The 15,409-nt window shown below is 46.1% G+C and overlaps 1 non-coding gene across 1 annotated transcript; it reads right to left on the minus strand.

Moving 5' to 3' along the window:
• Positions 1-3,352: 3,352 nt before the first annotated feature.
• On the minus strand, positions 3,353-3,478 carry LOC142804348 (U5 spliceosomal RNA). The gene has a single exon (XR_012894616.1). It is a non-coding gene; the product is annotated as a U5 spliceosomal RNA (small nuclear RNA).
• Between the last annotated feature and the right edge of the window lie 11,931 nt (positions 3,479-15,409).

The following is a 15,409-nucleotide window of genomic DNA, read 5'->3' on the forward strand; positions in this document are numbered from 1 at the left end:
AGAAAAATCGAACACTTTCGAGTGCTTAGACAGAACGTCGAGCAGGGTATGACGTTTGCTTTGGTCAAGTGACTTGCTGACCATTTGTAGCAATTGGGCATCTTCTGAACCTTCTAAGCCTAGATGTTCATTTTGGCTTGTAGCATCAACAAGCGCAACCAGCGTCGTACATGACTCGGGTCTAAATACTGCAAGTTTCATGCCGCCTGGCAGAATTGCAGGCTCCATGGAACTGTTCATTGTCCACACACCTGCCCGTCCATCAACGACTGGCACTATACAATGGGGAATGAGAATGTTCTTTTTCAGGCATGCCGAGGTAATCGGTTCGAGCGTGGCGTCAAACGTGCCACAGTTGTTACTGGAACATGTCACAGGAACACATACAGCAGAAAATGCAGGAACAACTGTATCCACGGAGACGAAAAAGATGCATTCCTCCGGACAAGAATTTTCCAAGAGCGCCGTTGGGAAAGTACCGTGTATAGAAAGATGCCCACTTCTGCAGTCTACAGTTGCCCCACACTCACACAAGAAGTCAATACCCAAGATAACGTCATGTGTAGACCGCGGAATAACCGCGAACTCTGTGCAAAACACCTTGCCACACAGCGACACGTCCACAGTACAATATCCCACCGGACACAACACGTCACCACTTACACCACGAAATGTCACCCCACGGTTCAGGCAAAACATCACTTTTGGTCCTAGCAGGTTCTTAAAATTTACACTCATCACCGAAATTGTCGCGCCTGTATCCACAAGTGCCATAGTAGCCACTCCATCGACAACTACACGAACTTTGTTCTTCAACATAAACGCTGACGGGGGTATATCTGTAGATAGCACCTGTGATCTTGCGGCTTCACCCCCACTGGCCGCACCGACTAGTTTTCCGGCGGCGGTGTACGTGCGCGTCGCCGTGGCGACGGCGATTGTGGAGCACGGGGAGCTGGAGGTGGCGTCAAACTTCGATCAGAGGCCGGCGAGGGGTAGCGTGACCCGGTAGGTGCGCGTGGTTTCCGTGACGTGGAGTGCGGATAGTCGAAATGTTGGTGATACAAAGGCCAAGACTGTCGCTGATATGGGTGGTGGTCACAAAAACGTGCGATATGACCCGGGACACCACAGTTGTAGCATACCGGACTTGGTCGAGGGGCACGTTGTTGCTCAGAGTAACGACTCCTCTCGGAAGGCATGGGATAGTGGTACCGTCCTTCGGGGGCCCTGTAGGGAGGCGATGTTGGGTAAACAGGTGGGCGAAAACTTCGTTCGTAGTTGGGAGGTGGTTGACGGGGGAATCCAGCCTGCCGTGTGCCTTGATATTCATAAGCGTCTGTTGCGTTTATCGATGGTTGCCATGGTGGAAGAGAAGCAAGAGTTGGCACACGTTCTGGTTCGCTTACATACCCATCCTGAAAATCGCTGGGGCGATGGTAGCTCTGCTGACATCGAAGCAGCTCTTCTCTAACGATCTGCCGTATGGTCAAAGCAAGGTCGTTAGGCGGCACTGTTTCAACACTAGCCACAGTGGGGACGTTGGACAGGCGGCCGAATTTCGGAGAAATTCGTCGCATCTTGAGGGATTCAAAGGTACGACAGTGCTTCATCACGTCGGACACGGAGCTCAAGCAGTCTTTCCCAATTAAGAAATTGTACACGTCTTCGGCTATACCCTTGAGAACGTGTCCAACCTTGTCTTCTTCAGACATCCTCCCATTCACGATCTTGCACAGCTTCAATATTTCTTCGATGTATGTCGTACATGTTTCTGCTGGAAGCTGTGCCCTCTGAGACAATGTCTGCTCCGCGCGTTTCTTCTTTGCGTCTGAATCGCCGAAGCACTTCTGCACTTCTTCAACAAAACGTTCCCAAGTCGTTAACATGTCCTCGTGGTTCTCGTACCACATAAGGGCGGTGTCAGTTAACGAGAATACGACATGATTGAGCTGTTCGTTCGAGTCCCAGCCATTGCTTCTGCTCACCCGCTTGTAGTTCTTGAGCCACACGTCGACGTCTTCTCCTGAAGTCCCGCCGAAGTTTGGTGGCACTCTGTAGTACGGCACGGAACCCATCGTAGTTGTCCTCGAAGCGTTGGATGGCTGCTCTCTGGCCATTACGATCGGTGAAGGTGGAAGTCCGGCGAGGCGGCGGCTGCGACGAAGTCCTGGTAGTGAAGCTCCCGTCTTTGGGTTCGTCCTACCCAGCACCTCCACCAAATTGTTACACAAGGCGAGGTAAATTAATGTTACACAAGGCGGGGTAAATTAATGGGGGTTTTTAATGGGCCCTGAGTCCGCGATCACAGTCCAATGATGATGATCACCGCCAAGGCTCGTACCCACTCAGGGGGATCGCAGTGGAGGCAACATCGTCTTCCTTCTCTGCCCACGCTTCGCTTGTTTTTCCTAGTAGTGATACTTTGTATCATTCCTCCTCTCTCAGACGAAGCCCTCTGGGCGAGTCATTCTTGCATCCTTCGTGTAAACGGCTTCAGGCGGGCAACAATATATATATATATATATATATATATATATATATATATATATATATATATATATATATATATATATATATATATATATATATATATATATATATATATATATATATATATATATATATATATGTTGACCATCGACATCAGCACTCCAGATTGAAGGTGTCCGAAGCTCACTCTCAATCATGATTTATGAAGACAGTGGAAAAGAAACACAATATAATATCCATATAAAAAGAAGGCATTTCGGCTTTAGCACGGAAGCCCTGCGAACAATGTAGTTGCCAAAACATTGTTTTTCTTTTATGCTTCTATCATTGCCGGCTTTTACCTTGATGACATTCATGTTCCTTCGCAACAAGATTGGTTTCCGTCAAACCCTCGATTGACTAATCATTGCTTTAAATTTAGCTGATCTCTCCCAATTAATTATTTATCATACAACGATTGGCTTACGCAGTAGTCTGCAACATTCATTTGTTCTTGTCGTTATAGAGGGCATCGGCGTATCTTAAAACTCTAGCCCGATTTAGCTAAGGCACCATGTTTTGAAACTTCTTGAATGATAGCACTGTTGCCATCAGCAATACGGAGCCCGGCGTAATTTCTGTAGGAGTGAACAAGAAATAGCCTGCTGAGGCACGAGGCGGGTAAATATGGTTGCGTTGAAAAGGCACTGACAGTCCAACCCGTTGGTAAAGCCGGTCATGAAAATAGGGGAAAAATGCCACCACGGCGTCCGTCGGGTGTGCAGTCAAGCAACGAAAGTTCACTAGATTTGCAACCCCAGCGGTGAGTGTAGGTCAACAGACAAAAGCATTGAAGTCTTACTTTTGCTTTTTAAATTAGGCCTCACCCAAACGGGCAAGGCCTCCCAAAAATTGGCCCATAGGCACGTTAGAGTGTCCTCCCCCACGGCAATCTTTAGTAAAAGGCGAAAGATTGATTCGACCAGTTGAGGAAGGACCTGAGCGATGAATACACACGGCCCACACTGTGGGGGTGCTGAAAAATAGCCAGAAATCTTGGCCAAGTTGCTGCTGAAGTTTATTGTACGTTTCAGCCTTTTATTTTAAAAATATCTGTTTTCGTAAAAACTTTTCTGCACCATTCACCATAGTAACGTATACCTTTTAATTAACAGAAGTCAAATATAAGCACGTTCCTTTCAGTTCAGGCTCATGTGCTGGCGAAAAATGTATGCAGCCGTGTACACTTCCATCAAAGTTTGTGAGTGCCGTAGTAGCGGCACGTGAGCACGCATCTATATCATACTTGGCGCGCTTCGTATTTCGTTTTAAATGCGAACATTTTTTTGCGAACTTCGGCGACTGTGACCGTCCTATCTATCTATCTATCTATCTATCTATCTATCTATCTATCTATCTATCTATCTATCTATCTATCTATCTATCTATCTATCTATCTATCTATCTATCTAGTCGCCTACGACATTTAGCTCTCCCGGCCGTTTCGAAAACAGTATCGATACAAAACTTGGTATGACATAACATGACTGTAGGAAGAACATATTTGACTAGTCATAGCACGAAAATAATCACATGTATATCATGATTTACATTAATTCATCCTGCAGCTTTTGCGGTGGTTCAGTTCACATGCCGTGTTGCAAAACTGGTATGGTATCACATGATTGCATGGAGAACGCAAGCGACAGACCCTAACTTGAAAATCATGACATTCGTGTCACGTAGCAACATGTATGCATGCCATGCTCATGACGCGTTCGCGGGCGTTTCGCTAAGTTCACTTTTACTTTTTACTTTTACATACCGAATTCGGTATTACGGTACGTGAATAGATGACGAAGGTATGTGATGTGTAAACACGATAAACATGAGTTTCATGTCATGTAAGAACATGACTACATGCTACGCTCAAGATGTGCTCGCGGCCGTTTCGCTAGCTTCACATGTGCCAAACTCGGTATTAAGCGACGCGAACGGACGACATAGGTAAATGACACATCCAAATATGGTAATCATGACATGCGTGTCATGTAACAACATCATTAAATGCAACACTCATGATGCTGTCGCGGCCATTTCTCTGGCCTCATATATGTCAAATTTGGTGTTACGTGACACCAATGGATGACAAAGGTATGTGATTGGTGCAAACATAATAATCATGAGATGCATGTTTTGTGAGAACACAACTACATGCCACACTCAAGGCGCCATTACATTTCGACGTGACGCGGTGCGCGTCTCGTTGGCGTTCATTTGGTCGCGTCACTCCAGCGTTGACACGCCAGGCGCCGGTCCCGCCATATACTCGCAGGCGCGCGCCGCGCTGCGTTGCTTCGACGCATGCGCATTTCAGCGCGTCCAGCATCCCTCCGTCACGAAAAGAGGGAGACGCATTGTTTTCTTAGTAACGCATCGGCGCGAAATGCAGCATGTCGCATTCCGTGCCGGTTGCCGTCGGGCCGCGCCGACGGACGCTGGATGCGCCTGGCGTCAGCCAATATAGTGCTTGCATTTTGCTAACGTGACGTGGCTGTGCCCAGCGTGCGCGCGCGTCAACGCGACATTGGAGAATATTTTGCCCTTCATGATGCGCTCGCGGCCGTTCGGCTAGCTCCACTTATAACAAACTTGTTGGTACGTGACGTCAATGGTTTACGAAATATATGACTGGTACAAACGTAATAATCCTGACACACGTCTCATGTAAGAACAATGCAACATACTACGCTGATAGCGTGCTCGGGGCCGTTTCGCTAGCTCCACATATACCTAAATTTGGTATCACGTGAAGTGAATAGATGACGAAGGTAAACGACCCATCCACACATGATAAGTTTGACATGGAAGTCAAGTACGGCATCATTTACCTCCACCTTGTAACGTTGTGCCTATAATAAAGTCACATATCCACATATATTTTTTAATATATATGATATATAAGGAGATATAGGCGCACAAATATGGCACCGGCTACTCCTCAGCCCTTGAGTGAAACTTAGACACGTATCTTGTAAAACATACAAAGCAGTGCACGAAATATAGAACACTCGGGCACAAATATGCAAAGGCACACTTATACGCACACATCACAACAAAATGATGTGGAAGTGTTCAAAAATCAATGAATGAAGTCTCTGATAATGTCCCTCGGTAATATTCGGTCCAACCAGCACAAAATAGCAGAACCGACGTCTGGTCCTTATGAAGATGTATTCGCTCGTGTGTACATAATAGTCGACACGTCATTCACTTCACTACGCGCACATGATTGCTGTCACATGATACTGCACATAAGTACATGTGTTATACAAATGAAAGTTTGTTATTTCTTAGTACTTGTCAGCAATACCGCTGTCTTGTAAATAAATGCTTTTAAAGCGTGCGACTGTAAAATTCCAGTTGGCCACGGGCCTAGAAGTTTTCTCATTGGTGCTTCGCATATCATCGATTTCTACTGTACGTGGGGTCCACCAATTTTAAATGTGAAGCATTTCTTAGCGAGATTCGGCGACTTTGAGCGTATCTACTTGTCTATGTATCTATCTAGGCGCTTACGACTTTTAGCTCTCCTGGCCGTTTCGATAATGTTATCGATACCATACTTGGTATAGCCAAACATGACTGTATTGAGAACATATTTGACGAGTCATAACATAAAAATCATGACTTGGATGTCATGAATGTTATGATTTATATTCATGGTCCTGAAGCTCTTGTGGTTTTCTCGATCACGTGGCATGTTGCAAAACTGGTATGATATGACATGATTGTATGGCGAACACAAGCGACAGACCCCGAAACCAAAATCATAACATGCGTGTCATGTAACAATTTGGCTTCATGCCACGCTCATGATGTGCTCGTGGCCGTTTCGCTAGCGTTACATATACCAAATTTGGTATACAATACGTGAATGCATGACGAAGGCATGTGATTGGTGCACACATGATAATCATGAGATTCCGTGTCATGTAAGAACATGACTATATGCTACACTCATGATGCGCTCGTGGCCGTTTCGCTAGCTTCACGTGTACTAAACTCAGTATCACGCGATGCGAACGGACGACATAGGTAAATGACACTTCCAAGCATGATAATCAGGACATGCGTGTCATGTAACAACATGACTACATGCCACAGTAATGATGCACTCGCGGCCGTTTCGCTAGCTTCACATATGCCAAATTCGGGTTTACGTGACATCACTGGATGACGAAGGATGTATGTGGCTGGTGCAAACATAATAATCATGAGTTGTATGTCATGCCAGAACATGACTACATGCCACAGTCAAGGCACCAATACATTTCGACGTGACGCATTTCGCGTGCTCGCCGGCGTTCATTTCGTTGCGTCACGCCGACGTTGCCACGCCAGGCGCCGGTCCTGCCATATACTCGCAGGCACGCGCGGTGCTGCGTTGCTTTGACGCATGCGCGTTTCAGCGCGTCCAGCGTCTCTCCGTCACGAAAAGTGGGAGACGCAGTGCTGTCTGGGTAACGCATGGACACGAAATGCAGCATGTCGCATTTCGCATTGGTTTCCGTAGGGCCGCGCCTGCGGACGCTGCTACTGCTAGTCGTGCCTTGCGTCAGACCATAAAGTGCTCGCGTTTTGCTAACGTAGCGTCACTGTACCCAGCGCGCGCGCACGTCAACGCTACATTGGAGTACATTAGGCCCTTCATGATGCGCTCGCGGCAGTTTTGCTAGCTCCACATATACCAAATTTCTTGTTACGTGACGTCAATGAATGGCGAAATATATGACTGGCGCAAGTATGATAATCCTGACACGAGTGTTATGTGAGAACATGACAACATATCACACTCATAGCGTGTTCGCGGGCGTTTCGCTAGCTCTACATATACTAATCCTGGCATCACGTGACGTGAATAGATGGCAAAGCTAAACGACACATCTAAACATAATAATCATGACACGGAAGTCATGTACGGCATCATTTAACTCCACCTAGTAACGTTGTGCTAATTTTAAAGTGACATATCAACCTTTCTCATTCGTGTTTCACATATCATCGATTCCCATCGTACGTGGGATCAGCCAATTTTTTTTTTGTTGTGTGTGCGTGCTACTTTATCCTGAAATTTGTGTGGATTGCTACGTTCTTAAATTGTAGCACCTTAAACAGAATAATAGCAATTAGCATATCATTATGCTGTATTGCATTGAACCGACTGCGCCCTTAGTTCGACAGGCTCCATAAAGCGAACCTTAAACTTTGCTACTAACACATGGGTACATATACCAAAATATGTTGTTAGTCAATAGCTCCATATAGTTAGGCACACAACATGTAACTTACTCTGTTTTTGCCTAAATGCTCTCTATACCATTGGCCAACCATGCTGTTGAACCATCTGGCCTTCTCCTCCTTACGGCGTTTCCACTCTCCTATTCCACTACGAACAAATGCATTGGCATACACAAAATATTTGCGAAGGAAGAACTCTTAAGCTCGAACCACAAGTACGCGTTACAATGCGTCAGCGCGTCTGCACGAAGCTGTCTCTCTCTCTCCATAGGGAGAAGGCATGGCGCAAGCCCACACGACGTGCGCTGACGCGTTGTGACGTGTACGTGTGGTTAGGGCTGTGTAAAACTCAAGCTCTGATCCGCACTGCACCCAAATAAGGGCGCAGCCCACTGGTATGCGGGACTTGCAGCGTTTACACGCCCTCCGCGTCCCCGTGGCGCAGCGAAGAAAGTTCTGTGTGTGTGGCACAGTTCGAAAGGCAACCGAAATTTGCTGTGCCTGGGGCCACATGACTTGCAGCTCTTAAAATGGTACCCAGTGTGAGGCAGCTACGTCTACTTTCTACAGTTCTTTCCAGTTTTAGCAAGTACGAGCAAACGTATGCATCTTTTTAGCGTTATCTTCGTAACCAGGGTTGTGACCGTGTGACTCGAATCAATCAGTCACACCCAGGAAGGCGGCTGGTTCGAACGCTGGTGAGATTGTCAGTGTCTGGTAGGTACGTTCCGAGCGCATCCTCCAGATTCTCAGTAGAGCTCGAATCCAGTTACCAGTGGGACGACAGCCCACGACATCGGCCGTTCGGAGGCCGCGTGAAGGGGCTGTCACGAGCTGCTCCAGACTCTCAACGCTGGGATGTACTGGACGGTCGCCTTCCATCCCGGCTGATCGACCGGAAGCTGGGAGTCACGCGGCGAAGAACATTCGTCACGGACGAGGTAGGAGTCCCATTGCGAGCATTTTCTTTTGATGTCATGTGCTGTCCATGTTCGTCATACACCCACATCCTCCTGTGTTAATTTGGATTGATACCATGTTAAGCATGCAACCATGTGAGCACCCTCGCGTGTTCAGAGAAATAAGGAAATGAGGTGTTCCTTGAGGCAGATGTATTGGTAGTATATATGCTCAGATTCGCGTATTTATGCGTCATATAAAATTCTGAAATAGTAATGTTATGGCACGTTGTTGAGCAATTCACTGCAATCATTCGATAGTTTACACGCGCGCACACACATACGAACGCACGCGGGCACTTTCTTACGACCTGCGCTTCGTGTCTAGTTCCCACCTTTCACCACCACTAATTCATGGCACTGCGGCCCAACCCTCGCTAAACTTTGCTAAAACCAAGGAGGTTACGCCCAGAGAGTTTAACGTGGCAACCCTTTCTGGTCAGATAGTGCACAAAGTGGGTCCTTCTGGTACTAGTTGTTTAAGGGCGAAGCTCCTTAGCCGTGGGTTGTGAGTCCGCGATGTATGTATGTATGTATGTATGTATGTATGTATGTATGTATGTATGTATGTATGTATGTATGTATGTATGTATGTATGTATGTATGTATGTATGTATGTATGTATGTATGTATGTATGTATGTATGTATGTATGTATGTATGTATGTATGTATGTATGTATGTATGTATGTATGTATGTATGTATGTATGTGTGTGTATGTATGTATGTATGTATGTATGTATGTATGTATGTATGTATTTATGTATGTATGTATGTATGTATGTATGTATGTATGCATGTATGCTTGTACGTATGTATGTATGCTTGCTTGTATGTATGTGTGTATGTATGTATGCTTTTATGTATGTAGGTATGTATGTATGTGACGCTATGATGACTGGGAGACGTGGCCTGGCTCATACGCCATGTTTATTCCATTCTGCACTTCTTCCTTCTCGGCTCCTACCAACCATCGCTACCTTCATACGTCACATGATTCCCCCTCCCCCCGAAAGAATGCATGAGTTACAGCTTACAAACAAGAAAAAGTAAACAAGGAGTGGCTTGGAAGTCACCAACGTCAAAATAACAAGGTGGTCTCACAAATTTTAAAATGCACGTGTTGTCTTCTTCGTCACTAAGACGTGAGGGGAGAGTGTGGCAGTCCGGTGATATCAATGAGAGATCTGGCGGGCGAGGCTGATGGTTGCGTACTGGATAACTAAAGAATGCTTTGGACGTGGAGAGTGATGAAATAGCTGGCATTATTGCGAAGAGTGGACGCTGTTTGAAAGCTTTGCAGTAGATCGGTCTTCGGCGTCGCTGTCTTTGCTGCGTGCGTGCTCGTTGTCGTAAACTAATGGGATGGTGTCTGAATTCTTGCGTGGTGGAACTGGTGACTTCTTGTCTTGTTCGGTGTTTCCTGAGGTTTCGTAGCTGTAATCTTAGGCACAGTCTTGATCTTTTGTGCCAAATGCGTTTCTGGCGCCGATCCCTTATGCGAAGATGCCTTGTTTCTTGAATTTGTTTTAAGACGCTTGCTTTGCGTCGTCGTCCTTGTTGGTGTGTCCGTTGTAGTTCCTGCAGAGTTTGTGGAGTTGCCTTTGCTGAAATTGCTCGTCTTTTTGCGAAAGTTGGTCAGATGGACATTTTTCTGGAACATTTGTATGCTTTTCTTTGCATGGTGATTTGATCAGTAAATAGTCGATGCTTGTTAGGATGTCGCGATTCGTGTCAGGCAATGGAGATAGTGTGCCAGAATTGACAGAAAAATCTGCTGAGGCTCTTGCAACGACATTCTTAATGGACGTTCCTGGCACAGGAAAGTGCTCGAAAGTTGATCCTTCCGAGCCTCCTGTGTTGATTGGGCTCTCAGGTGGCTGGGAACTCGATGGCGACACTGCGAGAGGATTGGTTTGGTCAGATTTTACTTGGGGCTGTTTCTCTGTGTCCGCACCTTGGGAGATAAGCTGTTCTGATGCATGAATGAGGACTGTTGGCCCAAGGCTTGGCTGAGTATATTCGGTGTTCCGCAGCTCTATCCCAACCGTAGTGGGCGAGTGAGGCGTAAGGTGAGCGTTGTGAGCGATGAAAGAGCCAAGTGATGTAAAACCAGGATTTTCACTCTTCGAGTAGTCATGGCGTTGTTCGCTATTTTCTCCATGCGTCAGCTGGTCTACCATGAGCAAGGTGTCCTTATAAGACAAGTGGGGAGCGTTAGGAGCGCTTGAAGAACCGCGTGACGAAAACCCAGGTGGTGTACCACGTATGCGAGACGAAGGGTGAAGGGCATCGGGTGGTTGAGCAACGTCTCGTGTCATATGCTGAAGTGATGACTTAGGAAATGCCGTCTTTCGCGCAGAAGGGAGGCGCGCTTGACGGTTGGGTTTTTCCCAATATACGCATGGCCCCTCTGTGTGTAAACTCATGTGCCACTTCGTCTTGAGGCAGTTGTCGATGTGCGCTGGTCTTTCGAATGGTTGAGGACTGCTTAGGAAATCGACGATAGTGTGCGGTTGTCTCTAAATGGTTGGTAATGAGTAGGTCTCGGTCATAGTCCCTAAAACGGGTAATCATCTCCTCTTTGATTTTTCGCCATGACTCGTCGTTCTCGAATATGTGAATTAGGTAAAATTTAAATGCCTCACCGGTGACGTAGTCGCTGAAGTTCGTAACCATCTCCCGTTCCGACCAAGATGCAGCGGTAGCGTGGAGTTCGAACAAGTTGAACCAGTCCTGTACGGGTCCGTCGTCCGCTGATCCGGTGTACTTGGGGATGTCAAGGTCAGCCGATGGTTCTGTCATGGTGCTGGTCGTTGTCCTCCTAGGTGATGATTCGGTAGTCAATGTACGGTCAGGGCGTCTTCTGGGGAACTGCGTCGATGATGAGTGACTGATGAAGGGGCAGGCAGGTCTCCATCCTGTCGACTCGTGTGATGCTACGATGCATAGGTGACGTGGCCTGGCTCATACGCCATGTTTATTCTATTCTGCACTTCTTCCTTCTCGGCTCCTACCAACCATCGCTACCTTCATACGTCACATGTATGTATGTATGTATGTATGTATGTATGTATGTATGTATGTATGTATGTATGTATGTATGTATGTATGTATGTATGTATGTATGTATGTATGTATGTATGTATGTATGTATGTATGTAGTAAAAGTAGTAGTAGGCAGCACGTGCACGCCCTTTTCATTTGAGGAGGAAATGCACATTATTCATAAACAAAAAATATAATTGTTTCTGACGAAATATCTTACAGAGACGAGTATTGCTGACTTAATTTCCAGTTATACTTACCTTCAATTTGATGCTTACTAGAAAAACTAGTATGAGAAGGACGCACTTTAAGTACTATCTGACCAGAAAGGGTTGCCACGTGAAACTCGCTGGGCGTAACCTCCTTGGTTTTAGCAAGGTTTAGCGAGGGTTGGGCCGCAGTGCTATGAATATAGTGAACAAGTATATAGCAATCAATTAGAGGCGGTGAAAGTTGGGAAGTAGACACGAAGCGCAGGCCGTAAGAAAAAGCGTGAGTGCCACCTCTCGTTTAGTCCTTGGATTGTCCGCTGGATGGCGGTACTTCTATATGCTGAATATATGATGGAAATGTGTGAGATTGCGGTACTTGGAGTGTTCACTAGATCGATGGAAGGACGGACAGACAGACATATGCATGGACGGACGCTTCGCCCCACTCATCATCATGCACCCCGTGGGTATGCTGTGATTTTTTAGTAAGTATCAAATTCAAAGCAAATTTTATTGGAGTCATTGATACTCGTCTCTGTACGTTGTTTCATGAGAAACAACTATCCATTTATATATGATTAACGGGCGCGGGCTTCCTGTTCAATTCAAATGAGTGCGCGTATGCAGCTTCTCGAGTCCGGCCGTGGAGGTGACTACCTACGACTACTACGTATCGCTACTACTACTACGTACATCGCGGACGCACGACCTACGGCTTGAGAAGCTTCGCCCTTAAAATTAGTCATTTGCGGTGTTATGCGCACCCTACCAACAAACGTACACGATGCAGCGTGCTTACGTGTGTTTCTGCAATTGCGAGTAATCCCCTTACTCATTACATGGGAGAGCAGTAAGCCGTCCCGATTGAAAAATGTGTTTAGAAAAAATGTTTAATGGTTTAGCGCACGTAGTACTCTACTATTGAGAGCATTAAGCCATCCCAATATGTAAAGAACAACTGTTCGGCGATTTTAGAGTTGGATGTACTCTTTTATATGAAAGAGCAGCATAGAGAAACATACTTACATAAAGAGCAGACACTCCCGTAGGGCCCTGTGGCCCAGCTACTGCGATGCTTTTAGCGTCACGAGTGACCGGTCAGACCCGATAATGTCTTCAGTGCAAATAAAATGAGAAAATATTTTTTTCCGATGCTGGGATTTGAACCCGTACCCTCACAGTTCGAAAGTGAGTGTCTTTATCACCAGGCTACACACCCACGCTTCCAGAAAGTGAACACATGTACCGCACGTCTAAACCACATGAATGTGTACCTCTCGGGCAATACAAATGCAGAAAAACAACTCTCTCTTGTCAGACTTTACTGATATTTATGATAATGAATTAAACGTCTTCGGCGGGATACAATGTAGAGCGGAGTAGAAGCGAGCATAGGCATGCCATCTAGTGGTTGGTCAGACTCTTTCTTGCTGGGCCGCAAAAAAGCTCGAGTGGCCACTTTTTATATAGAGTTGTAAGCTGTCCTCAGCACAACGCTGAGCGTGTAGAGAAAAAGTGGGTAACGATGTAGAATACTTTGTCTCAAATATGGGAGAGCTTGAAGCCGTACCGCGGGCCTCACACTTGATAAAGCTGCGTTTGAAAAAAAAAAAGTGGTCAACGATTGTGAGTACTTCGTACTCTACTAAGGAAGGACCCGTGAGCCTCAAACTTGACGAGCCTATTTGTGTAGCAAAAGAAGTTACTAAATTAGAGTTCTTAGTAATTTACAATGGGAGAGCGTGAAGTCGTCCTGTTGGGCTCACAGCGTGTGCAAAGCACAACCTAGCACTGTGTTTAAAAAGAAATGTTACACAATTTCGAGTACTTCGTACTCAACTATGGGAGAGCACTGAGCCGTCCCGCCATACTAATGACCAATCCGAAGCGCTATACCAAGCGAAGCGCATAGCTGAACTTTGCGTGGCTTCTATACCTATTATAGCCTACCAATACGTTCCTGTTTACTATCTTGCTAGCGAAAAGTTTTTTGCTGTGAATTTCTGTTGCAGCTAACTTGAAAATGCGCATTGTCATTGGGTTAACCTGTGGCACATTACCTTTATTTGAAAAAGTTGTTATACATAAATTCACCTCGTCTGGTGCAAGCCATCTTCATTTTATTTCTCTATGAATTTTCGAATAGCCCCGAGAACGAACACTGGCGTCGCTGCAGTCGCGGTGAATTGACGTCGCGGCACGTACTTGCCTGCTCCGCCGCCAACGCATGCCGACGATCGCTTCGTTCCGAGCCCGCCGTGCAGCCGCTGGCACTGCGCCGTGCTGATGCTGATGATGATGCTGCTGACCTCTGATGGATGGCGCTCATCGACAGAAGGGGATGGGAGCACGTGCTCCCAACCGGGCTGCAGAAATTAATGGTCTTCTTCCTCTTCTAACCACTACCACCAACAGCAGCAGCGATACGGTGGTGATTTCTCCTCAATTTCGAGTAGTAAATTACTAAAGGTGCAAAGTAAAGGTATTTATTGCTGTTGAAAGTTAACTAAGCTGCACAAAGTATGTATCCACTATGAAAATGAAGGGGCAGGACAGCGAGACATTAGTTGTCTTCACCATGCAACGTACTCGACGAAATCAATGCTAAGAAAATATTCGTGCGTAATGGGTCTGACTTCAACACAACTTGGCGTAGGCTATGCAATTTTAAACATTTATGTCGAAGTAGTAAATTAGGGCGTTTTCAGTTTACTCGCAGTATTGCTATTCACGGTGCAAGTTGTGTCTGCCTCTGCAAATAATGTAGCTCATGAGACAGAATTCTGCTTTAGGATGCAGGAGACTTTCGATCAATCTGTATTTCGTACACAATCATTTATAATTGTGAGAAAAAACGTAACGCTGCAAACCGCATAATGGTTCCCGAAATCCTGAGAAGTCGGTAAGCTCCAATCTCATGTACAGATTTTTTCTCAACAGCCGTCAGGGTTACGCCGTCGCATGCCCTGATTCACATGAACAGCTGACTCGATCTACCACCACGTCACAAACGGTAATGTTCACTTCACGTAAGAGCACTATACTGATGGCAGCTGTTCGCAAAACAAACGCCAGAAGGTCAAAATGAACCGCTTCAATGGTGCACACCGCTTCGTGGTCCACGTGATAATGAAACACGCTTTGCCTCAGTGAAGCAACGATTGGTCTCGCACGTCATGTTCAAATACAGATTGATGCTGCTCCGGGGTAATCGACCCTGGAAAAAATTTATTCGTCAGGTGGCTGTCTAAACTGGTACTCACAAGTGTGACAGCACAGCTGCTTGGATGTTGCGCGTGGACACTATCTGAAATGAGTATCAGTTTCTGCAACTAACCTCAACCCTTTTTTCTAGTGAAACGGAACGCCGAAATCATCCCCCCAAACATGAAACTAAATGACGTGATGAAATGTGAG

This window comes from Rhipicephalus microplus, chromosome 3 (assembly GCF_043290135.1).
Source record: "Rhipicephalus microplus isolate Deutch F79 chromosome 3, USDA_Rmic, whole genome shotgun sequence".
NCBI classification, from domain to species: domain Eukaryota; kingdom Metazoa; phylum Arthropoda; class Arachnida; order Ixodida; family Ixodidae; genus Rhipicephalus; species Rhipicephalus microplus.